Genomic DNA, 26590 nt, shown 5'->3' on the forward strand with positions numbered 1-26590 from the left:
TGGGAAAGTATAATATAGTAGAGTAATTGTGATGTGGGTGTAAGTGATGAATAAAAAATGGATGTGTGCATGGTTGAGATTGATATGGTATTGAATGAAGTTATGCAAAAATTGAAATATTGTTCTGGCTTGTATTGAGACTTTGATATATATATAATGTTGAAGTGTATGCCATGTATTGTATATATTATAAAAGTACAGATATACATATTACCAATGGACAAGGGTATATGCTACAGAGACTGAAATATGAATACAACAAATATACTATGAATACAGCAAAATACATAGAGTGTTGGGTATGCAGGGGACAGGTGGGGCATAGTTTGGTAGTGGACTGATGGAAGAAATCATGATCTCGTTGGCGAGACCAATCATCAAGCGAGCTCATATCTCCTATCTGTAAGGGTGTGCCAATAGATTGGAAAGTAGTGGTAGCAGACTGGTAAGGTCCCAAGGCAAGTCCAACCGCTGAAGCAGTTTGTTTGCCTTGAGTTTGGTGGTAAGAGCTCATAAGCTGGTTTGAAGCAAAATAAGCAGCAGTGTCAAACTGGGTCTGGGTATGAGGAATTAGCAGGTGCAGAGGATGATTTTCTGCAAGAAGGTAACAACACTATGACTGTAAGAGGGTGTTGGTGATCTGGTGAATATGAAGGAAATGGTAATCACAAGGATACATAGGTGAATGTAGATGGAGGTGCGGTGTCAAAATATGAACAGTGTTGTTTGCAGAGAGCATATGATTACAGGTGGAATATGACAGGATGACATATAAGTGATAGGTAGGATGTTACAAGGAGTAGTGTGTGAATGAAGTGCAACAAGTGTGGCAGCAGCTGACATAGGGTATGCTGTTGGAAATGTGCAGGGTTGCAGCTGCTAGGCCTTGAGGGTGATAAGTAAATGGGTATATAGCTAGAAGCTACAGGGGCAGTGAGAATATACGATGGTGAACAATAAATATAGTGGTGTATGCACGTTGGGAAGGGGTAATAAAGTATGAAGTGGATGGATACTATACAAGAGATATACTAAGTGGGGAAACACATATTACAGTGGAGATGCAAGGGTTAATATTGTACAAGGAGTAAGATGTTACACATGCTGGCATGTCATAAGAGCATAAATCTAAAATTCTCAGTAAAGAATGATACTGATGGAAGCCGAATGAATGGATGGTGTTTAATGCAATGACATAAGTGTTAATAGGCATGATAACAAAATCCATATCCATATTTTAAGAATATAAGTGAAGATACAGAAATGATAATCAGACAATATGGGGATGCAAAAAGTGCAGTGTTAACGCATATTGACAATGAATGGGTGGTATATTGTCGCCCCATAGATGACATATTTAAATGAAAACTGAAAAATGTATGGTAGATGTACAGGGGGTCACATAAGAATAGCTTTACTCCGTCACAACAGGGAACTGCATCAACAAGTTCACTCTTGACGTGGTTCTTCAGCAGTTGATCATCGAAACAAGTCTCTGCGCTATTTGAAGCCAGAAGTGGTATAGTGAAGTAATGCTGGAAATTAAGTAATGCATCCAAAGTTAAGGGACTTTCTCAGCGTGTGCTGCTATTTTGGAGAATTCAGAAGTGCACCTCCCTTTGACTTCAATCAGGCTTGCTAATCAGCTAGATCCACAGATTTTGTAAATTACATCGAGCTAATATGGATATAGTTGTACTGCAGTAGGGAGGCATGATCTCAAGTCTGACTTAATCTAATAATTGTTAAAAGGAATCAAATACTTGAATGGAGCACCAAATATTCTCATGCAGGGGCTACAGGAACACCTTGAAAAGGGGAAGTCATCCTGATTTTCAATGAATCATGTTTTAAATTGAGCATAAGGATGAATCTCGATCCTGCGATCCTGTAGAAAATAAACAAAATGTTACCAATCTTGAGAGAGAAAAGAAAGAAAAGAAAAAAAAAACAGAGATGAAAGAATGCATCAATAAATCTACTATAGGAAACCATTGTTTTGCCTTACCACCCCCTCTAAGATGACTAAATCTGCCTTACTTTCCAGATATGCCTATTCAGGAGAGGCAACAGAGGGGCCGATAACTGGTTGGTCATTGCCAGAATTTGCAATCAACAGGGGCCAGATGCATCAACTCCCCAGCCGAAACCCTTCTCATCCTCTAACTTTTGTAGTACCTCTAGCAATTTATGGTGGGTTGTATTATTAATGAAATAAATCATTAGCATCTAGAACCATCGGTGATGAGAGGTTTTCTTGGTGAATCCTGAATGCAGAAAAAGGATCCTGTGGCAACTTCTAGACTTTAGCAGGGTCACGATCTTTCGCTGATGCTCCTAATAAGAAGTTTAGTTGTCCAACTATTGCTCCAGCCAAGTCGTCCTTGTGTTTGATGACAGTAATAATAACTTGCAGAATATGCTTGAAGGCTCAAGTGGCCATCTCAAGAACACAAAGTAAAAGACAAAGAGAGCATATACGATGCCAAAGAGAAATATAAATGCATGAACACTGGAAGGGGGGGTTGAACAAATGTGATGCACGATGTTGCATGAATGTGGGATGCTATAGGAAAATCCACATGAGACATACATAGATTGATGCAAAATGCCACAATCAGAGGTGATGCACACGCTGAAAACATGGAATAGAGGAGAAGTTGTACATAATGTAGTGGAGAAATGGCCATGCATCGTGAAATACTAAACAAGGAAACAATATATAATATGCCAGTAATGAAGCTATCGAGCATCGATGCTATGAATCCATTACAAAAAATGCAGAAATATCTAATGGAATGATGATTCATATAAGGAAAAAAAAAAGGAGGATAAAAGTATGGATAGGAAAAACCAGTCGATCATCGACAGGAAGACATGAATTAAATGCAAACCAAAAGAATAAGTAAAAGGGAAAATAGAATAAACTACAGACTGGAATATAATGCTAACAAAATACAGAAAAGGGGAAACGTGAAATCAAAATGCGATAGATGGTTAAGATTGACAGAGGAGTAATAAGAAAGGAAAAAAGAAAAAAAATGGAATCAAATTCCGATGCAAACAAAGAATTGAAATCATGAAAGGAAATTGGAAAGAAAAACCAGCCATAAATTGGGATGTAACAAAAATATGAAATACAGAAGAAAATGAAAGGAAATATGTTGGAATAGGTCATTCCTGTTGATGTAGCAATAGGTGGGTCGACACTGCTAGATGCAGGTCGATCCCACCCTTTTGCCTTCTTAAAACAAAGAAGAAGAAAATGAAACAAGGCAAAAACCAAAAGAAAGGAAAAAAAAAGGGTGATGATATGAAAGGGAAAGGGGATTTCTACGAAGAATCAACGAGGAAGGAATTGTTTACCTGTGACTGCCGGGATGATCAATCTCCTTTCAATTACTTGGGAAAAAGCAGAAAAAATGAGAAGGAGAAGAGGATTGACGAAGAGAGGATGTACAAAAGGGTGGAGGGGTGAAAAAGCGGTTCGTGAAAAGAGAAGAGGGGTGTGGTGGTGAAGGCAGATCTTCAGAAGGAGAGAGAAGGATGCGATGGTAGGGTGAAAGTGGATGCAGGAAGAGGAGGCTTGTGGTTGCTTATGTAGAAAAGGGAGGAAGGATCGAGAATGGAGGGCCGTTGGAGATAGATGGGCGAAACCAAAGGAGATTGATCGAAGGGCTGAGGAAGAAGGAGGCGGGCGATCCCCTGGATGCTTCGAGAGAGAGAGAGAGAGAGAGAGAGAGAGGAACCACCCGATCTTCTGAAAACCGAATGTGGTTTAGGGTTTTCTTCTTTTCAAGCACGTCTTTCAATTTTATCAAAATTTCCAAAATGAGGCTCTTTTATAAGGTTTTTTCAAAAAGATAGATTTTAACAAAAAGACGATTTTTCAAAAGGTGGTTTTAAGAGCTTATTTTTTTGTATTTTCTTTATTTTTTTTTATTTTTGTATTTTTGACATAAAGACTTTAAAACTAGAGGGAAAATGAGAGATTTAAAATTATTTTTGGATTTTTTGAGAAATATTTACAAAAGAGGGGTTTTATGAGAATTTGGGTTTTGAATTTTTGGAAATTCCTTCAGAAAATGGGTTCGGATCCAAGGTTTTAAGAAGGTATTCGAGTTTTGGATCTCGAATCGAGGAATATAGGGCAATGGATCCAAACGGGTACCGGATGGACTGACTGAACCTTTTAGATATTATTTTTGGTATTTTTGTAAAATTGGTTTAAAATTGGATAACGAGGCTCAGATTTGGATTCTAAACTAGATCCGGATCCAAAATTGAGTCAGATGTAGAAAATTGATTTGATTCCAGTAAATCTGAGGGATAAACTGGATTTTCGATCGAAAAAAATGACTCAACTTACTCAGAAAATGGGGTCAGGGGCAAAAAGGAAATATTTACAACATTTTGAAAAATTTGGGGTGTTCACACCACCTCTTTTAAAGAGTCAAACCCCCCATCACCACTTCCTTTTTTTCTTTCTTTCGATACCAGCCGGAGCCACACACCGTGAGCGCCCTGGTTGCCAACTGCTCCCTTGCACCACCCTCCTTGTCAGTGTTGCACGCTTGCTCTCACAGAACTACATTGAGTTCGAGGTAAGTTTTCTTATGCGAATTGCATGGTGCTATGTAATGTTTTTAATATATATTTATGAACATAGATCATGTGAAATTATCTCGGTTTGAGAAATTTGAGAAGAAGCTCAATTTGAAAGAGGTTACTCAACTCGGTGAAGTACAGGAGTTGACTCTTGTAAGCAAGATTCGACCCCTAGCTGCTTCACAAGGTCACTAGTCATGCCTGACGGTTGACCCTTAGCTCTGAAGAGTCGACACTCGGGTGTGTTTTAAGCCTTGACCAGTAAGGGTCGACCCCTGCTGAGTATTTTGACTACTTTTAAGCCTTAACCAGTGAGGGTCAACCCCTACTGTGTTTTATTGTTTTCTGTACCGCATGAGGGTCAACCCCTATTTCCTTGGAGTCGACTCTTGCTAAGTCTAGAGTTGATCCTTGAGTGTCTGGGTCAACTCTTGCTAAGCAAGAGTCGATCCCAAAACTTTGTGAGTCGACTCTTGGTTCTAGGGGTGCTCACTCCTATGTATTAAATGTTGGATTCTTCAATGTTTGGCTAATTTTTCTCAATAAACAATGTTCTGTGAATCTTCTTGTTGAAAAAACCCTGATATGTTGGAGGTAACTCTTTTGAAAAGAGTCAACTTCTAAGGCAACTCCTCTATTCACGAGTTGGCCTTTGGCACTTCATGAGTTGACCCTTCTGACCAAGAGTCGACCCATGACAGGGAGTTAACTCTTGAAGAGAGTGTCAACCCTGATGCTTTGGGAATTGACTCTTCTAAACAAAGAGTCGACCCAAAAGGTTGTTGGGCCGACTCTTGCTAAACTGAACAGGTTTTCTGTTTGGAAGGTGTCAACCCCAAAATTTTGTGAGTCAACTCCTGAATTAGGTGAGTCGACTTCTAAGTTGAAATCACCCCTCCTTTGACCTTGGTTACAGATTTGTGATGGTTTGAACCCCAAAAAATGTTGTTTAACTGGATATGGGTATGTTTAATTGTGATAAATCTAGTTCTTAGCATATTTCTCAAAATACCTTGTTGGTTTCTGAGTACGAGTGTATTAACTATTGGAACACCATAACTTGTATGCATAATGAAATGAGATGTTACCTTTGGCAATATACATAAACTATTGTGACTCATGTGAGAGCATGAGGTTCAGAAAAACCGACTAATAATTAGGGTGTGACATACACTTATTTTCGTACTGCAAGGCATGTGTGTATGAGTGTTAGCACTGTAATGAGCTTGGGGTTATTAATGACCCTACGAGTGCAAAGGATGTACACTATAATTGATAAACATGCACACCTAAATAAATGTCGTTTCGCCTTCACTAGTGTGATGCTCATATTGTTCAAAGCATTAGAGTAAAATGGATGAGTTATGAGAAAGACAACCCTCATAATCCATTATGAATTTGTGCTACCTTGGAGAGGATAGGCAGTACAAGCCTCGAGTAACACATGATAGGTTCATCTATCTTCTTGATATTTTATGAGAGCAAGGTGTCCTAGTTGGTCTCCAGTCACTCGAAGGTTAGGAGGCCAAAGCTATCAATGTGTCTTAGGTGATAGATCTTCAACTACTGAAGTTAGTACATGATGCATCATAATTCGTGTCTTCTAGTGTCAAGCGGGAGCTATCTCTTAACCACTGGCTACCCACTTGGACTCTCGCACAGTTAGACCTTCGAGCATTTTAAAATACAATAGCATAATAACTACCCAAAGTGATTGGTTCTGTTACGATGTTTATGTGTCCCCAAGGGAGCCTTCAATCAAAGAGAAATAAAGACCTTGCTAATCACATAATTTTGTATCGAAAATATGCTTGCATATAAGATAGATAAGTATTACATGGTTTCCATTTTATATCTACCAGACAGATAATTTTCATGAATATCTGAAATGTGATATAATATATGTTTTAATATTATATAGTTTCTTGCATTTTGGTGTATATAACTATCAACCTCTCACAAGTCTGACCCTTTAAAATGAATACAGGTGAGGAATGACTTGCTGAGCAACACAGGCTAGGATACGAGGCGAGGATGATGAACTAAGGCTTCTAGGCTTTATTTTTGATGTTTTGATAAACTTGTTAAAATTTCTAAGCTATGGATTGTCTAAACCATGCATCACATTTATTTTGGAATGCTATCGATTTTTGCTTAAATTTGTCTTGTTTTATTTACGAGCATTTAAATTACTCTGTTTTGTTTAGAAAACAGAAAGGGTTGGGATTCAGAATAAAATCCTCATTGTTAGGCCTGGATCCAAGTCCTATGGGGAAAGTTGGATCCAGAACTACATGGTTCATACCACACCTACAACGCGCTTGAGGTTTGCTAACTTGGGCCAATCAAATAATTTTTGCTATGTCATAAACCTCATTTTAGACCAACAAAGAAATTTTAAATTTTTTCCTAAATTTGCCAAGTTATAAATCTTGAGGCATTACAACACTGAGTGGTGAACCAAATTTCTTAGAAAAGTTCTCTATCAGGTACTACATACAAAATCCAACATGACATCTAGGCCATGTGTGGAGGACAACATACTGAAGCCCTAAGTATCTATCTGTGACAACTTTATCTTTGTTTTTATCATCGTCAAAGCATGAGAATTCTACCTTCAGATGCTTCAAAAACTATACCCATGACTCCTTTGACTTCTTATCTACAATTATAGATGCTACAAGAAACATTTCACCTCCAGCATCAATATCATGGGCTGACAACAATATACCCATGTATTTTTCTTTTTGGAATGTGCCATCTACCATAAGATTTGGAAGACACCCTTTAAAAACTCAGTGATGCATGGATGGAAGGATAAGAACAGGTATTGAAATCGATCTTTCTGATCAGTCTTGATAATGCCTAGTGATCCTTGGTTAGCCATCATCAAATGATTGCAATATGTGAGAAGCATCCGAAAGGACTTTTCAAATGAACCATATAATGTCTCCCTGTTCAATTTATGTTCATGTCATGATTGTTTGTAACTAACAGGACTTATGTCATTCATGATTTGATGCAGACAAAAGTGGGGTGTGATGCTAATGAACACCCTAATGATAGATCGGACCTGGGACCCTTATGGAATAGGACCCTCAACTTAGGAATGGGTAAACATCATTGATGTTTACCCATTCCTAAGTTGAGGGTCCTATCAAAGCAAGGGTTGCAAAATTCTTAATTCGACACGATTCATAGTCTTAGGATGTCTAGGGAGTTGTGTGTTCGTGGTCCACACATAAATCACAAAAAATATCATCAATGCTTTATTCATATATGAAGTTCATAAAGAACCCCTATGCGAATTAGAGGATGAACTCATCTTCAACAAAGATGTGGGTGAAAGCGAGGACCTTTCAACCCTATAATTTTTGTCGATGAGTCTCGCAAAGAATCTCTCCATGAAATCCTCAGAGATCTCATCTTCGATAGGTTTGAAGATGGTGAAAACCAAGGAGAAGCCTTGCATGTCAAGCCTCTCCTACACGATGCGACACCCATCGCTCCTAAACTAGATTCGAGATTGTGGAACAACTTGAGCATGTTCGTCCCCAAATTTTTTTAGACTCATGTTAGGGACGAAGAAAAAATTGCTTCTCAAACTAGGAAGAATTCACATACATGGATTGAAATGATAATTTTTAGAATGTGTTTCATTTATAGTTCTGAAATATAAATTGATTTATCTAGTAGTATTATTCGTCAGAAATCCTTTCTTTTATCTGAAATGTTAGTTAAAAAAATTACATGATGATGATTAAAAAAATTTAGAGATTTAATTGCATTAGCTAAAGGTAAAATCGTTAAATATTTCTTTTTTGATGGAATAATGCATAAAGAAAAAAAATGAACCCTAAATTTTTTTTAAAATTCGAGAACAGGTAAATCTGAACTTTTGTGAGGGGTCAACAATGTGTAATCAGGTAATTTTCAAACTTGATAATTTTATATAGATTATTTCATTAATAAGTATATTACAAAAAATATATGATCATTATTACTTTGTTCCCCTAAAATTTATAAAATTGGTTTCATTCAGAATATTTATTGTTGAATGCTTTTGAAGGTACTATGGTAACCCAACTAGCAAGGTGCAGGATATGAGGATGAAGCCTTTTGACTCTAGAGAGAACTGATGCAACACATCTAGAGGTTGCATTCGGGAAAAATATTTCATCAGACTCGAACGCGCGAACTCGATCCATCTCAGACATTCGATGGAAAATTTTGATATTTTTGAGGTTTTAGAATTTATTTTTGACCATGTTCGATAATATTTTATCTGAAAATAGGTTTTAAATATTTAGATTTTTATTTTAGTAGGATTAGCTCCGATGGCCTGTTAGGATCCGTTTGGGTCATCGACGGTATGCAGGTTTTATGGGTAATTTTAAATTTTGTCCTGAACTTGGACCCTTTATCCTAGGATCTGCTTTCTTTTTTGGTCTAGATCCATCTTACTTGGATCTGGATATTTTTTGTTATGGGTTTGGATCCTCTAATTCCAACTTATCGATCCAAATGATAGTTCATGGGCAAGAAATGAGGTAATAGCCTCCTGGGTCGGTAGGAGGTGGGTCACCTTCCATTGGACCTAATGGAAACAACTCTCATTGGTCCAATGGGTGATAGGTCACTCCCATTGGACTAAAAAGAGGTACTCATGCTATTGAGCATTATGGGAGGTGGAGAACCCACTCCCGTTGGCCCAAGAAGGGGCAATATTGGTCCCAATGAGAGGTGAACAACCTGCATCCATTGGTGTAGGGGGAGGCGGACCTAACTCCCTTCCTCCCACACATTTTTCACCATTCTCCTAAAAGATACCTAAGGAGAGGAGGAAGACAAGTTTTTGAAGAAAAAAATCTTTGGTGAAGAAAATCATTCCCCTACTCTTTTAGCGTGATCTTAGAGGCCGTCCGTGGATGTGAGCTACTAGATTTCGTTTGGCAGTGGGTAGACCAACCAATGGACCATGTGTGAGCTGAGAAACCTGAGAAAGACATGTTTGGGACGAGGTGGCTGGCGGATCCGCAAGAGATAATCCCTGAATCAGCGTTTTCTCTCTCCCTAATAAATTGAACTTTATTTTCTTACTTCATGTAGTTTTGTTTGGACTGTATTTTCTTAAAAAAATATATGTTTCATGTCTTGTTGTAAAACTGTGTTTTCTAATTTTCATTGTGTTGTTTGATAAGACCTGGTTGGGGCAGGTATTACTGATTTTGTTAATGTTGAGGTTGCGCCAAAACTGGTCAGACGTTGGACCAGATTTACGTCAACTGCTTTCTTCAATATATATGCTTTGTCTTCAGATCAGATGGTATATGCATTTGAATGACTAAAGGTGTGGGTGCTTGGTATGATATCATTTTGTATTTTGTTTAAGCTTAACTCTTTTTGGAATTAATCTGTGATGGATTTTGATGTGAACATTTAGTTTCTGCTGGACAACCTTATTCGTGGTTTTATGTTCTAGGCTGAAACACATTTTTCTTGGTTTTATGTTCACCCTGTTAGCGTCAACACTAAATCCATTCAAGATTGAAAACAGACCTGGATTGAATCTCGAGTAATCTGGTTGCTAACTGTATTTTTCTGAACTATCGTTATTTCTAGTCATGGAATGAATGCTTTGTTCTGTTAGAGTCTGAAAATCCTGTGTAATCTGATCTTAGGTTTTGTTATTAAACTGATTTAAATTCATGGTTTGAATCTGACGTTGCCACACGATCTGTTATGAGTACTGTTTCAAAATTCCTGTTAACATCTGAACCACAACTGAATTGATTACTCTTTAGGTTTGTGTTAAATTTTGTCGTGTTATTAGACAGTATCACAACCTATTCAGATTGGCTGTTCAGCAGAAAGATAGGGATTTTCTCCACTGCGTCAGCACTAAATTTAGAATCCGCGTTGGATTCTTTCCTTTCTGTTGTGGTTTGGTGATGCGTTGGAATATGAGGGTGTGAACAGGGGATGCCTAAGCTCCATGAACAAACATTGAATATTATTTGTGGTCTGCACTTAACTGTTGGCAAACTTTTGAGAACATTGGACATTATCTCCGGGTTGATTTTGTGAGTTATAGCTGGTCGTGTTCCGTGTCTATTTAGTGCCCTGGACTGCAGCCTTAGCTACGATATACCCTGTTCACGATAACACTTTTATTTTGATATTTTTTTTGGTTTTCTAAATTGCCGATTGAGCCTATACCGAACTGATCACTCTTAAGCTATTAGTCATTTAAACAGAATTAATTAGGTGTTAATATATATATATATATAGAGAGAGAGAGAGAGAGGAATGAAAACCTACCCACTAAAAATATGCCAAACCTACCCAATGGAAAAAAATTTGTGTTTTTTTCAAAATTACACTTGGATCGGGAATTTTGGATAGAAAAAATGGTATTTGGAGCCTAAAAAATTTATGAAAATTGTATGCAGTTGATTTTTGAAACTTATAAAAACCTATCCATGCATCGGAATCAAATGCTTCAAGAACTGATTCCTATAAAAACAAGCATATAGATCACATCTGTATGGTCAAAATTTTGAAAAAAATACCAAAAATCTAAAAAAACGTGTGGTGGGTAGGTTTGGCATGTTTTTTAGTGGGTAGGTTTTAATTCATATATATATATATATATATATATATATATATATATATATATATATATATATTTATATATATATATATATATATATATATTATAGTTTTGGTTCTACTTAGTTAGATTTTCTTTAACTTTAGCCTCATTCTTGTAGGTTCGTAGGATTCTGTTTGGAATACTATTAGGGTGTTCGTTATCATCACCTTCTCGTCGGTCTGCATCATGATTTCTCTTAGTCACTTTAAATCCACTTGGAAGGCACTTTTTTCACTATGAGGTTACCCGCTGCTCTACTCAATTTTTCATACCTCTTCACTAGAAAGAATGGTGTTATGCGTATTTTATGCAATAGATCTTCCAAGGGCAATCAACTATAGTCTATAGGTTTTTTCTCGTGCATACGACAATGACTCTATTATTGTAGTTTTTTACAGATTTTGTTTTACAGTTATTTGATCACATGATCTTTTAAAAACTCACGGCAGTTCTCAAGATCATTAAACCTTTTACCACAAGCAATTTCTTCATCGTTTGTCTGTTGTTAGTCACTAAAACTATTTACAATTATTGAGTTTTTTGTTGTGCAACTCATCATACAACTCATACGCTTCTGCTTAAATGATTTTCAATTATTCTTCATTGAATAAGAAATCATTAAATAAGAACCAAGGGTTTGACTTTTCAAATGTCATTCATGCATTGTTCTAAGTTGTTGTCATCATTGCTACTACTCTAAATGAAATGATCGAGTACTCAAACTAAATCAAAATTTATCATATATATCGCACACTTTGCTTTCATGCATGCAATATTCTTGCATTTTCAACTTTCAAGATTAACAATAAAAATAACATATCCAACTCAAGCATAAATTAGAAAGTTCAGCAACCTTTACTTAGATTTGTCATCTGTATTGGAAGGTTGTGTGTCATCCAACTTACTGCGATCAAGATCACGAGCACTAGTTTGCCCACGTGGTTCTACATTCTCTACAGTGATCCTCTCGTTGTTAATTGTTTGGGATAATGAGATGTTCTCTAAAAGACTGAGCTCAATACATAAATGTGCCTGAGATAGATGCATATTATCCACAAGATTTTCATTAACTGCTTCTTGCATATCGCTTTTTATTGCTTCTTATATATCACTTTCGATTGTTTTTTTTGTGACTTTACTACTAACTTCTTGTTTAACTTCACAAATAATGACTTCTCAATTGCCTTTATTAGCACCTATAGCTTTACTAAAAACTAAGTAAACATCACCACTATATAACATTGATTCTACATCATCATCGTCTACGACATGTATCCATATATGTTGGTCATCTACTTTTGTATAACACTTATACTAAAGGATCAATGACTCTTCTATATATCTGATTTTATCAAGCATAAATGCTACAAATTTCTTATAGTTGTTTTTAGAGACCAATAAAATTTTTCAAATAAGTTGATCAGTGGTACAGTAAAATACCCCTACCCTTTCAGAAGTCATTGTAACTACTACACCAACCACACAATATATCATTCAGTTAACAACAACTCATAAAACTAACAAATCATAATAACTCTCGTAATCTATATTCAATATTTGCATTTTATATGTGTGTGTGTGTGTGTGTGTGAATTTGCATGCTAAAACAGAAATTTGCATTGTTATAAGTCAACAACATGAGCTGTGAATTTCAAAAACTTTTTATGAATTCTGCATCAAAAGGCAAATTTTCACCACCACCAACATGAAACTCTTGACAAAATTTGTAACGGATTTTTGAAAAAAGTGTTACGATATTCATACTATTTGTGTGAAATTTATGATTTCTACACAAATATCAAGCAAATTTCATTTTTAGTGAGATTTAGCGAGACAGGAGAGTGTTATGACGTAATGCACAAAAAAATGAAGACATTCGCACTAATTTCATTTTTAGTAAGCTTACCGATGGATCAAACTTTTCATCTTCAGTCGATGGAATCTGCAATGGGTAATTGGATGCACAGTTAGAGATCATTCTGGCATGTTTTTGAAACTTAGCCGACTTGTTCAATCTAAGAAATTCTCTTGGAATTTCAAACATGCTTTCAGGTTACAGTTGAATCATCCAAGGAAAATCCAAAGCAGCTAGTGCATCCTCATGTTTTGAATTTCTTCTTGCAATTTCCTATATTTTGGTGATGTTAGGTTCCTAAGGAACATAACCATGTTTCATGTTCTTTAGTTTATTTAGGGAACTTTGGAGTTGATCATTTTTGGAAGGATAAACCACCAGGATGGTTTCCTTTGCTTATTTATATGTAATTTGCAAATCCTTGTATTCTGGCGGAGGTTTGCCTCACTCCACCCAAAAAAAAACACCTTCAAACCTGATTTGAGTACACACTCTGAAAGATTGCATTTGATAACGGGTCTGCCCGACCATTTATGCCTAGGGATTCCGGATTGGGTGCAATATGATTGCATAAAATTTGTGTATTAAGCACATGACTACCCTCCATCAGGTCTTGGGCCCCACAACTGACAGGCCCTATCCCTAAGATGGAGGGTGATTAGGTGCTTAATGCACAAATATTTGTTCCATCATATTGCACCTGATCTTTTCACATGCCTAGGGGTGTCAATGGGTTAGTTTAGTTCGGACCGAGGTGGAACCAGACTACAAATTTTCAGGTATGGTATCGGGTCTGAACCCAGGTCTATTATAAGAGAAACCATACCTGGATCCGATAAGAACTACATGAACCAGACCCATACCATACTCAGTAAAATAATATTTTTTATCATTTTTACATTGAAAATTTATGGGTCTTAATCGAAACTCGAGTCAGGCCTAGGTCTGGTATAAAATTTCATAAACTATACCTGGTCCATGTATTAATTGAAACTTTGGGTCTAGACCAAGGCCTTAATCGAGTGTTGAACCCTATAGGGTTTAGTCTAGGTCGGGTCCGAATAAACCCAACCCATTGACACCTCTATTTGTGCCTCTAACTTGAATTGTAATGACCCCAACTGACCCTCAAAAAATAGTTGATTTTTTTTTTTAAACATTTGTGAAAAACCTCCCAATGACCCGAGTACATCATAGATTTAATATATCGATTCTGAAAACCATTCCATACATAAAGTCAATTAAAAACAATAAATTGAACTTTATATAATTAAATTAATAAGTCAAAAGTACAAAATAAAAATTGACTCAATCACATCTCGCACACCAGTCAGAACCCAAGTCACAAGCTTCGAGTCATCCAACCAATCAGTCCAATGCATCACTGAGCCCCTGTACCTGAAAAATATTTTTACAAAACGGATAAGAACCAAAGTTCTCGTACGAGACCCTCTTAAAATCCAACAGTAAGAAAAATTAGCCTAGATTAAATCAAACACAAGCTTAAGAGACTTAACCAACATCACACATAACATGCATGAAAGACTTTTTTTTAAGTTTAATTACCAAGTATTGCTTTTGAATGCATGTCCCTTCTTAATACAACACAATTAAGTTTAATCTTTTATAAGACCCGCAGTTACAATAGTTGAGTCAAATCTTTGAGGTCCAAGACAGTTCTTAGCTATATTTCAAAAACATAATTTATATTTTATTAACTGGGTCCTACACATATTCTTCGACCGACGTCAAGCATCCCCACCTTAAGTCGGGACATCGGGCATCCTCACCCAATGTTAAGACGACAAGAGCATCCTCACCCTAGGCTATCATGCTGGTATCATCGAGCATCCTCATCCTAGCCAACCACCGTTAGAGCATCCTCACCCTTAACGACCACTGTCAGAGCATCCTCACCTTGAATGACATTGCTTGGTATACTAAGATGTCAAATTATTACATTGTTCAAGTTTCTTATATTCTTTAAAATATTATATTTTCTTTCAGCAAGAACACAATGGATCTCAATATCCATAACATGCACCTCCCCATACATCATCAATTATATCATACATATCATCATGCATTATGAATTCAAATATGCACATTATTATGTATTATCCAATTGGGCTACTATAAACACCCCAAGATTTCCTCATTCATTTTCAAACACACCCCTCGTGCAGTGCCAACCCTGGTAGGTCAGTGTAGGAGTCAAACCCCAAGTTTGTGTCAGAAAATTATCATTTTACCCACTTTCAATAGGAAAATTATCATTTTACCCCTAGGTTATCCCAGACCCCTGGTTAGTCAGAGTCGACCAAGCTCATTGGTCAGTTCAGAATAGTTAGAATGTCAGTTATTTCTAGCTCACCCGAGCTCACAATGAACAGATCATTTCCATTTCTGGCCATTCCTGCCAAAATGGGATCATTTCTTCATAAATGAGTTCATTTCTCACTCAAATCTAAGTCAATTGTCTTTGAGTCAGTCATTCTCAGTCAATCATAATTTCCTGAGTCTAGCTTGAGCTCACCAAGAGTTCAAGTGCTCCAGTTTCAGTTCAAAACCACTTCCAAGTGTCCAGGAGCCTATTTTAGCCTATTTCAGCTCATTTAGCTGAAATTGAGCTGAGTTCTGTCAGTTGAGCTAGTGTTCGAGCTTCGATTTTAGTTCATCTCAGTATTATTGACCTTTGTTTCAGCTCAAACCCAACTCTGGTCCGCAATTCACTTCACTCCAATGATCATTTCTCACCATTTCTCTAAAAATGACAGCTTTTCTTGAATGTTTAGTCGGAGAGTTCAGTTGAGTTAGTGTCTTGTCACTTCATTTGAGTTCTGAAACTCTAAAACCCAGCTCAATCTAGTTCAATCCAGCTCACACCCTAATTTTCAGTGTCACTCTGGCCTGGTAGAGCCCAAAAACCATTTCTTAAACCATTTTGCATTTTTTAACAAAAGTATCATTTTCTGAACTAGTACAACTATCAATCGGGGTCTAATATCCAAAATTCTTCATTCAGGGTCTGCATTTCGCATGACATTTCATATCATTTCACATCATTTCATATCATTTCATAACATTTCATCACATTTTATTTCATTTTCGAGATCCAGAACTCCAGTTTTATAAATTCCAATCCAGATTGAGTTTTAAAAGTTTTCATAAATCAATTTCAAACCTTGGGTTTCCAAAATTGACATTTTTATCCCCAGGATTCTAAATTTGAAAATATTTTCTCGAGAAAAACAATCTGAATTTTTTTCAAACTCAAATTTTTAAATTCTAAACTGGATTTGCTTCACAACGGAGTATTGAACTCCAAATTCTGAGCTTGTTTCAAAAACTGCCAAAAATAGCCCATTTCATCTGAAGAATTTTCTCAGAAACCATTTCACCCCTTTAGTTTTCAAATTTGGCTTTCAAAATAATAAGTGGAACCCACTCTAAGTGGCGTCACACTGAAACCTTTTCGGGTTTTAAAATTTCTTTTTTTTAGAAATTGTGTGGGCCCACTCCAAAGTGGCGCTCATTTTGAAATCATTTTTTTGAAAAAACCATGTGGGCCCACCCCAAGGTGGCACCACATGTAAAAAATATATATATAAAAATAAAAATCCAGATTTTTCCTTTCCTTTTCCCTCCCTTTTTCCTTTCCTTTTCCCCTTTTCCTTCTTTCTTTTCTTCTTTCCCCTCTTCTTTCCTTCTTTCTTTCCCTCCTTTCCTTCTCCTTTCTTTCCCTCTTTCTAATACACGGCTGGACCTCTCCTTCTGAAAAGAAAATCCATCTCTCATTAAACCCTAAGTTCCTCTTTCTATTTTTCCTAAGTTCAACACAAACAATCTCTCTCTCTCTCTCTCTCTCTCTCTCTCTCTCTCTCTCTCTCTCTCTCTCTCTCAAGCTCCCCCTTTGGCTCCAGCCAACACCAACCTCCTTCAGTCATTGCAGCTTCCCCCCTTCAATAGTTGCAGCCACCTCCAACTTTGCAGCCATCACCCACACCACAATTCAGCCATCAACTTCACAACACCTCCAAGACAGCCACCCTTCCAGCAGCCTCCAACCTCCTCCAAGTCATAGCACATCCTCCTTGGCTCCATCCATAGTCGCCCCTCCAAAGCAATCTTCAACTCCAACCAGTCCCCTCCGAGAGACGCCCAACAACCACCTCCTTGGTGACGTCTACAGCTTTGGTTCCAGACTTCTTCCTTGCAGCCTTCAATCTTATTCCAGCCTTCAACCTTGTTCCAACAATCGGTTCCAACCACCTCAAGCAAGTTGCAATACCTACAGTCGTTTCATCCCTCCACAACTTTCAAGTTCCCTCCATTGCAGCTGATTCCTATCCAAATCCAAGGTAAGCCTCTCCTACTTTACTGATTTTTCTCAAAAAAAAAATCATTGTATTTCCATTATAAACATGTTCATTTTGCTATGTGTTTCATATTAATACTACATATGTGAGATGATTCATCCGGTAGATGGATCAGATCTCTCATGTTAGTAGCCAATATCAAAATAAAGCATACCCCCCCTGTCATTTCTTGTTTTATTTTCATTGACATGTAGTTTTTATGTTGTATTTAGAAAAATTTTTTATTTTATGAGCATTTAATGTTGCTTTTATTGATATTTGATTTAGGTTCATTTATACATCGAGTCCAGTTATGATCTTATGTGGAATTTTTCGTTCAAAAATCCTAAAAAAATTATGATAATCGTAATTATTTGTCTGTGATGTTCTGTCGAAAACCTAAATCTATTTAGGTTCCAGAACCCTTTCTAATAAATCAAATCCCAAACTGGGATTTTACCCTTCTGGAAATTCTAGGTTTTTGTTTCAACAGACAAGAACATCCAAGATCTCCCAGATGGGCGATCCAAATCATCCTAAAAAAATACAGTGGATCCATGTTAGAATCTATTGTTTTCAGTATTTTCTCAGATTTTTTCAATGAGTTTTTATCTCTGTTAAAAATCAAATTTTCCCGAAACCTGTGAAAATCTCGATTTTTCCTTGTCAGGGTGTAGACCGACTCTAATCCGCTGTGATGCTTCAATCTGTAGGTTGGATGTCAAAACTTTAAACAGTGAAGTTATTCTTCACTATTCCCTCCATCATTCTCAAAAAATTGAGAATTTTAGGATCACTCTAGGTATTTTTTCCAGAATTAAATTCCTTGTCTGTCAAATTCCAGTGTCTGAGAATTACAGAGATCTAGATCTCTGATAATCCTCTGCTCTTCTCCAAACCGTTCATCTAATCTCAAAACTGTAAAAATAGGAATTTTTCCTCTTTTTGTCAGAGACATTTTCCCAAAATTTAAAACATTTTCTTCACTGTTTGCTATTTTTCCCATAATTTTTTCTGAAACCTGTCAGTCTGCCCTAAGTTCTAGAGTCGCCGGATTTCGATCCGACTTGCCGGAGCTGCAAGCTCCGACCATAGGTAAAAACTAGAATCTATAAAAAACAAAAATCTTTGCCTAACTATTCTCTGTCACCCCATAAAATTTGGGAAATTTCTATGGTAGTTTAGTACCTGAAATTCAGTTTAGATTTAGAATTTTAGGCAAAATCTTATTTTTTAGGATTTCTAGTTAATTTCTATATTAAAAAAATATTAAAAATATAGATGTTCGAGCTTCACTCTATTTTTAGGGTTAGTCTAGGTGTTCATACCAAATTTGGCTCAAATCCAAGTTCATTTACCATATGTGTTAGTTTATTTTTAAATTTAGAGGCGAAAATCAAGTTAAATTTGATATTTTGTGATATTTTTGCCATTTTAGGATTTTTATCATGTGAATAAGCATATAATGTCATATTAGAGTTAATTTCAGTCTCATTTGCATTTCACATTCCAATTTTTGCAAAATTTATTTCAGAAAACCCTGGTTTTAAGGCCATAGTCATGTTATCAGGGGCATTTTGGTTATTTTGACCTCAATTTTGAAATTTCAATCTTTAATTCTCTAAATTTTCATGCATATCATCATATTTCATCATATTGTGTTTAATTTTATTTCATTTGATTTTTAAATTTCCAAAATTTACAAAAATTCTCTCAAAAAACCCTGATTTCAAGGTCATCAGGGGTATTTTGGTTATTTTTACTCCAATTTCGAATTTCCAAGTTTATTTTTGAATCTTATTACTTATTTCTCATGTTTATATCAAAGGGAGTATGAATTAGGGTTTACATTTGGATAATATCTGATAATTTCCAATATTTTCGGATAAATTCAGATAAACCTACATTTATGTGCTAACATGTTTTCTAGTTTCGCAGGAACATTCAAGAAGAAGATTTGGTTATTTTATTTCTTTTCTTTTATTCAATTCAATCTAATATTAAGTTGTAATAATTTGTAATAAGAGTTACATTTCCTGCATACAATAGGACTGCATTGCATGTAGTTTAATTTCTGCAAATTTCAATATCTGATGTATCATTCATGCACATTTTTCTAAATCCACTATGGTTGACACGAATGGCATGGGCACGAGCTCTTAGGGAGTTCACAAATTTGGTGGGATTCGTATTTATGGCCATAGTCAGAATACGAAGAAAACCAATATTTGTGATCTTTGTATTAGCCACATTCAGCCTACACTCTTAGGCTAACTTCAAAAATGCACTGCATTTCTCAAAATTTCAAAAGGATTTCCCAATTCCTCAAAGAATTCTCTTTCAAATTCATATTCATTTATTCAATTTGCATCATTTTCAAACTCATTTCCCAATTCCATTTCAGAGAAATCAATTTTCTCAAAATTTTCAAAGTCTTTTTCAGGAATTGACTTTCTCAACAATTCTGGTCTTTCAAATGAGATTCTAAGTATTTTCCAAGTTCAAATCATGATTTTCCAAGATTTCTACATTCTCAATTTCATTTTCAAATCCCAAAATCGATTTTTCCAAAGTCCTTGAATTACTTATGAAATTGATTTTTCTCAGAATTCTCAAATCCATTTTAGAAATCAATTTTCTCAGAAAAGCAATCCAAATCTCAAAATCGGTTTTCTCAGAATCCAAGTTTTCCTGAGAATCAATTTCAAGAGTCATTTTCCAATACAAATTTCTGATTTCCACTGAAATTCAATGATTTTCCCAGGAATTCCATTTTCAAGCATTTTTTCAATCATTTTCCAAGTACATCTCAATTTTCCAAAGCAACCATTATATTTCTCAAACTTGCATCTTTTCAAAATTCTATACCACATGCCTGATTCTCTGTGCATTTTAGAAAAATAGAACATGATTTAGATATTTGAGTCAAGTCAAAGCACACATTTGTTCCTTGGTTCGATTACCCCTGATAAAGGCGCCAGGAACGGTTGAACCTCGTACCGACAGGCGGATCCCATTCCACGGAATTTTTCCGCATATTTTCAAAACCAAATTTCAAAACTTTGGTCAAGTTTGACTCGTAGAATCGTTTCTCTCTCTCGCAGAGGGAGCGGGGAAAATTTTGCGATGATAACAGATTTGGCGACCGAGATGGGACATGTCTTCGTCTGATCAATTATGTGCTTTGACTTAGCTCAATTATCAAAATCGTGTTTTATAGAATATCGGCTTTACTTTCTGATATCATGTAAACCTAGGAGCCTAGACTTGAACCCAGCTGACATGGATTGCATGTAGACTAGGCATGGTTTGGTAGGACCATATTGAGGAGAATTATTCATGCTCACATAGACCTAGGTCTAATACAACACTCCTCAATCTAGGATTTGTATGAAAATAATGTTTGCTTCTTTGAAAATTTTCAAAATCTATCTCTTTAGGATTTAGAGTCTTCTGTTTGGTTGCATGTGCTCATTTTTCAAAAACCACCCCACCTATGTCTACCCGGTCTTCACGTTGTTGGGATCTCTTTCAGAACCATAGTTTAGGACAGAGCCTCACAACTAGGCCACTTATTTGGGCTAACGTCGCCCTGCCACATACCAAGGGCCATAGTCCAATGTATATCGACAGGTGCTCAAGGATGTTGGGAAAACACAAGCCTAGAACCGGAGATGAATTTTTATAATTACGTACATCGAGCCTTGGCTCGAGTATATCGGCATAGCATGATTGGACATAGTTGATCTAAGCCTAGAGTCAGGATTAGGGTCCTAAAGCTCTTTCAAAATTGATGCATTTAGAGTCAGCTTCTTAGGGAGTGTTGTATGTGCAGAATTGTTTATGCAGAATGTGATTGAATGTGTTGTAATCATTTCCCTTTTTATTTTCCCATATTTTCTCCAATTTTTCCAAAATACTGGACAATTTTCTAAAATACCACATTTTTCATCTTTTGTGAACTACCTCCTTTTTCTCAAAAACCCAGTATAATTTTTCTAAATTATCCACTTTTTCTTCAAAACTCTAGGTGATTTTCCATTCTTCCATTCCTCTGGACTTCAAATTTTCAGCATTTCACTTTATTCTGCCTGCAATTTTCAAAATTCTTGTATTTTTCCTAAGTCTAATTTCAATCTTCCTATCTTTTAGTCCAATGGCATTCAGTCAGCTCGACTCTGTCTTTCTTGAGAGTCACATCTCCTACGAGGTGCAACAAAGTCTTTTCGAGCATCGAGCTCTCAGCACTGGACCCTTCTTTCCCCGATGGTACTATACTTGGTTCAAGAACTTCTCCCGTATGTTTCCGGACCACTTGAGCGATTGCGGGTTGGAACTGGCATCCAGAGTGGGAAAGTTGACAACCAATGGAAATCTGATCTATGTGCTAGCAGAGCGGTGGAACCCATGCACTTGTACCTTCTAGTTCCCATGGGGCGAGATGACCCTGTTGATGGATGAGTTTTCAAAGATCATGGGATTGCCCGAGCCAGCCGGTCAGTCTGGAGATCCATTGGAGCAACAATTTTTAATCAATGTCAAGGGTCTGGATCCCAAAGATGCTTTAGCTCGCATGACAGGGCATAAGTCTTGACCACTGATTGAGAATAATGGAAATGAGTATGTGAGCTTGATCGAGATCTACCGACAGTATGGGGCATTCGCAGAAGTCAGCTCGTTATCCAGAACAACTCGAGAGAGAATTCAGCATGTGATGGTGCTTCACGCTTGGAGAGTCTATTTTAGTCAAGGGGTGTACCTACGCACTTCAGTCCTGGTTCTTCCAGTATGTGCCGACCAGAGCTAGTTCGTTCAGATATAACGGCAAGGAGCTCCTTCTAATTGCACGGTATTGGTTCCTAATTGATCATCTACAGGAAGAAGAAGTGGTGTGGGATTATTTTGATCGAGAGATATCGCCTCCCAGATACACCTATGCATACGGCAAGCAGTTCAAGCCACTTGGTCCATTCTTCTGCGTCTACTATCATTCAGAGCGGTGTGTCTGACAGTTTTCTCAAAGACAGAGGCGCGTAGAGATGCGGCTGCTATCAGGAGTTGTGTCAGAATTTGACCTTACATCAGCACAGTGGTCTGAAACATACCATTCTGCCAGATATGGCTGGGAATCTTTTATTACTCTTCCACTTTTTTCAGTCCTCGTGTCTCTGCTGATTATTAAGAGTGGTGGCAAACTGTCTGTCTATTCCCTCTTTCTCAAGTTTATTATTGATGCAATCATGTTTTCCTTTCAATGAATAAAAAATCTTTCAAATTCTTCATTCTTGGTTTGACGACCTCGCCTAGGTAACAAGGCATAATTTTCAATTGTTTATTTTCTTTGTAAAGGAATGGCAACGCAATTGTCGTAATCCCAGCGATGACTCAATCCTTAGTAATGGGATATTCTTTCAATTGTCTACCAAAATTCTCAGCAAATATTTTCTTTCAATCAAAATCTCTCTCAAAAGCCTAACTATCAACTTTGCCATGAAAAGAGCATTCGTGATACTTAATGGTTCAAACAAGGTCAGGAAAGAAAACCGCACCAGTAGAGGGCATCATATATTCAACGGTCTCAGAAGAAGAAATGGATTCCCCGCGGTCAGTCAAAAGTCAAGGAAAGCAAGCAGATGATGGCATCAATTGTAAAACCCGTGAAATTTGCAAAATTCTAAATGAATAAAAGTGGAGCATTTATGTGAAATAATAAGATTTTAAGTTAGGGAGTACAATTTTTATGACTTGAGGTTTCTAGAACGAAACCGATAACAAACTCTCACAAGTGGTATTTGGATCTGGATCTTGGCAAGATCCGATGATCCAACCTGACTCACAAGGCCCAATGGGAAACCCGATGGTTTCAAGATGATAGCGTAAGATCTGAAGCACATGTAAGGTAAGAGAGTGCAAGTTTAGTACAAATGAGAGAAAAATCATCAACAAGGAAAACGTCCAAATATGACATAAATAGAATTTTCTTGCAAAAGTAAACACCAAGTGATTGTGTGGTGTAGTGGTAGGACGCACGGTTGCGTGGAGTCACAACCCAAGTTCAAAACTCCGGAGCACCCACTTTGAAATAAAAAAAAACATTGTTTTTTCATGAAATTTAGAACAAAACTGAAAGGGTTAAATACAATTTAATCCACACACTTTGCAACGAAAAGCAATGTAGCACAACTGGTGGGGCTCGTTACCCCTTATGTTGAAAACTCTAGTTCAAAACCCCATGTGCTCAAAATTTTCTTTTTACACACAAAAGTTAAATTTTTACTTTGAAAAAAAAAATGAAAGGGGAAAATCGTGGGTTAGTTAAAACACCTACTTTCTAGACCCTCTCCCACAATAAACGTGTGGGAGTTGGCCTTTTTGCCTTCTCTTTTCCAAGAAACATGGGAAATCCCCCCAAATGTGGTGGGGGTACCACTAAAGCAACCAATTAAAGGTAGTTAGAGAAGCTTTTGCTGGAAGGTAGGGGGGGCAATTTAGGAATTTCTTGCACCCACCAAAAACGTGGGATGGGGGTTTGAGAATTTAGAATTGGAAACTCCCCTAAGAAGGAGAGGGAATTAAATGAGAAAATTATGATGGGGAGCCACACGAGACTACCCATCTCTCTCTCTCTCTCTCTCTCTCTCTCTCTCTCTCTCTCTCTCTCTCTCTCTCTCTCTCTCTCTCTCTCTCTCTCTCTCTCATGGTGGTGGTCAACCTCCATTGTTGCTGGTAGTGTGAATCTCTATTGTTGTATGACTAGACTCCATTGGCATCGTAGTGGGCTCCAACGTGAAGAAGAAACCACCATCGTTGCCGGTCAAAGCTTCGAACGAGGTAAGGGGTGTTATGCTTATATGTTGTATTCATTGTCGTGTGGTACGACTATGAGGCCGGTGTTTGCCAAAACCCAGTATGAAACCATAACCACCGTGGTTGGTTTATGAGTTTCCAACCCAGCACGGTTGAACGCGGGTGATATATATATATATATATATATATATATATATATATATATATATATATATATATATATATATATATATATATATATATATATATATATATATATATATATAAAGTCATGCATAGACGTATATAGATATACCTATATAGGTATCTTTATATATGTATGTGGATAGTTATTAATTGCTCTCTCTTTCGGTTGAATAAGGCTATATAATGTTTATTTAAATCTGTTATGTAAAGGGGTCATGCGTGAATACTTGAGTTTGTTTTTTTTCACAAACATTAATGCTGTTATGTAAAGGGTCATGCGTGAATACCTGAGTTTGTTTTTTTTTCACAAACATTAATGCTGTTATGTAAAGGGTCATGCGTGAATACCTGAGTTTGTTTTTTTTTTCACAAACATTAATGTTGTTATGTAAAGGGTCATGTGTGAAGACCTGAATTTTTATTTTTTACAAACATTAATGCTGTTATGTAAAGGGTCATGCGTGAAGACCTGAATTTTTTTTACAAACGTTAAAACTGTTATGAAAAGGGTCATGCGTGAAGACCTGACTTGTTTTAAAAAAAAATGTTAAATCTGTTAGGTGGATGGTGGTTAGTTAAAATCTGGAAGATAAAAAGAAAAAAAAAAAACCACGGTCAAAGTGTTGGCAACCAAACATTTTTTTTTTGTATTAAGTCCATGAATAGGGATCTGCGTTTTATTTTTTTACCATTATTTGAAAACTGGAAAATATATATATATATATATGCGTGGGCTTTTCCTCATTGAATCGATATTATTTTTTTGTTTATTGCATCTCAAGCATATTAGTTTATGACTGTATTTTTTTGTTTACCCATGGTCCAAAAAAAATTCTGTCATGCATGTATTATTATTCTGTATGTATTTTATAGGCCCCTAATAGAAATTTGCATAAAGTGCTTACATATTATAATATGAACAAGAGGAATGAGATTTTTACTTGGAAATCCTTTAGGTTTATGTGGTTTTTATTTTTACAACAGTCATTAGTTGATAATCAGACTGTGTGCATTTCTTTTATGGAATGCATTTGCTCTCACGTATATATATATATATATATATATATATATATATATATATATACCCTACATAGATTTTATAGGCCTGTTCGCATGAAAATTTTTGTAATAATGGAACAGGTTGTTCTTACTATACATTGCTCTTTGGTAGAATCAATGGAAAAAACAAACAAACAAAAAAAACAAAATGGTGCACAAACATACCTGTAATTCCTGTGTGGGATGTATAATATATATATATATATATATATATATATATATATATATATATATATATATATATATAAAACACGTAGATTTGTGTTGTGACCATGTATGGCCCTGCTATACATTCACGCACGGGGCTAAGGAGCTATGGTGAGTAGGCTGCGAATGGACCACACCTGTTGGATGATCATATGACATCGACACAACGTGTTCGGCTGATCGAAACCGCGAATCACCACTTTGGTGATGCTGGCCTATCCAGCATATAGCTGGATCAACAACCTGTTAATGTTGCTTTCGGCTGAATGTCAGAGTTGTGTTTGGAACTCCATGTGAGTTTTCCAAAAACCATAGTACCCGTGCATGGGTTTGGCAAAAGACGGCTTGACCTTGGTTTTTGTTTTTGGTTGCACCATTGTTGCAGACCACGATGACCTGGTGGTTGTTGTACTCACGGGATGTGGTTAGTCATTTTCGCAACCCAATCAATCCACTTTAACCAAGTGGAAGTGTGTACACCGGGTTTGGGCGACAGTTGTGGCGAGGGCCACAATGGCATCGATAAGTCAAAATGTAAAGTGCATAAGGAGGGAAAACAATGCTTGCCGCCGCTATGTTGTTATTCTATGGTACAAAAGAGTACACCATAAATTTAAATTGTTGAACGTGGGTTTCGGGCCAAGCCGATCCCAAAGAAACTTCACTCATTGGAGGTGTGTATGTCACCTAGACTATAAAATGCATACAATCGGTGTGAACCCCATGGCGGGTTTAGGATTTTTGGAAAATTCCCTATGGTGCGATGACTCGCACAGGAGAAACAAACAAAAGAATGTGAAATATCAAATCACATGGTTCTGGGTATACCTGGAAGAAGGAATATGTTGCCGGACC

This window comes from Nuphar pumila, chromosome 3 (genome assembly GCF_984573655.1).
Source record: "Nuphar pumila chromosome 3, dmNupPumi1.hap1.1, whole genome shotgun sequence".
NCBI lineage: Eukaryota > Viridiplantae > Streptophyta > Magnoliopsida > Nymphaeales > Nymphaeaceae > Nuphar > Nuphar pumila.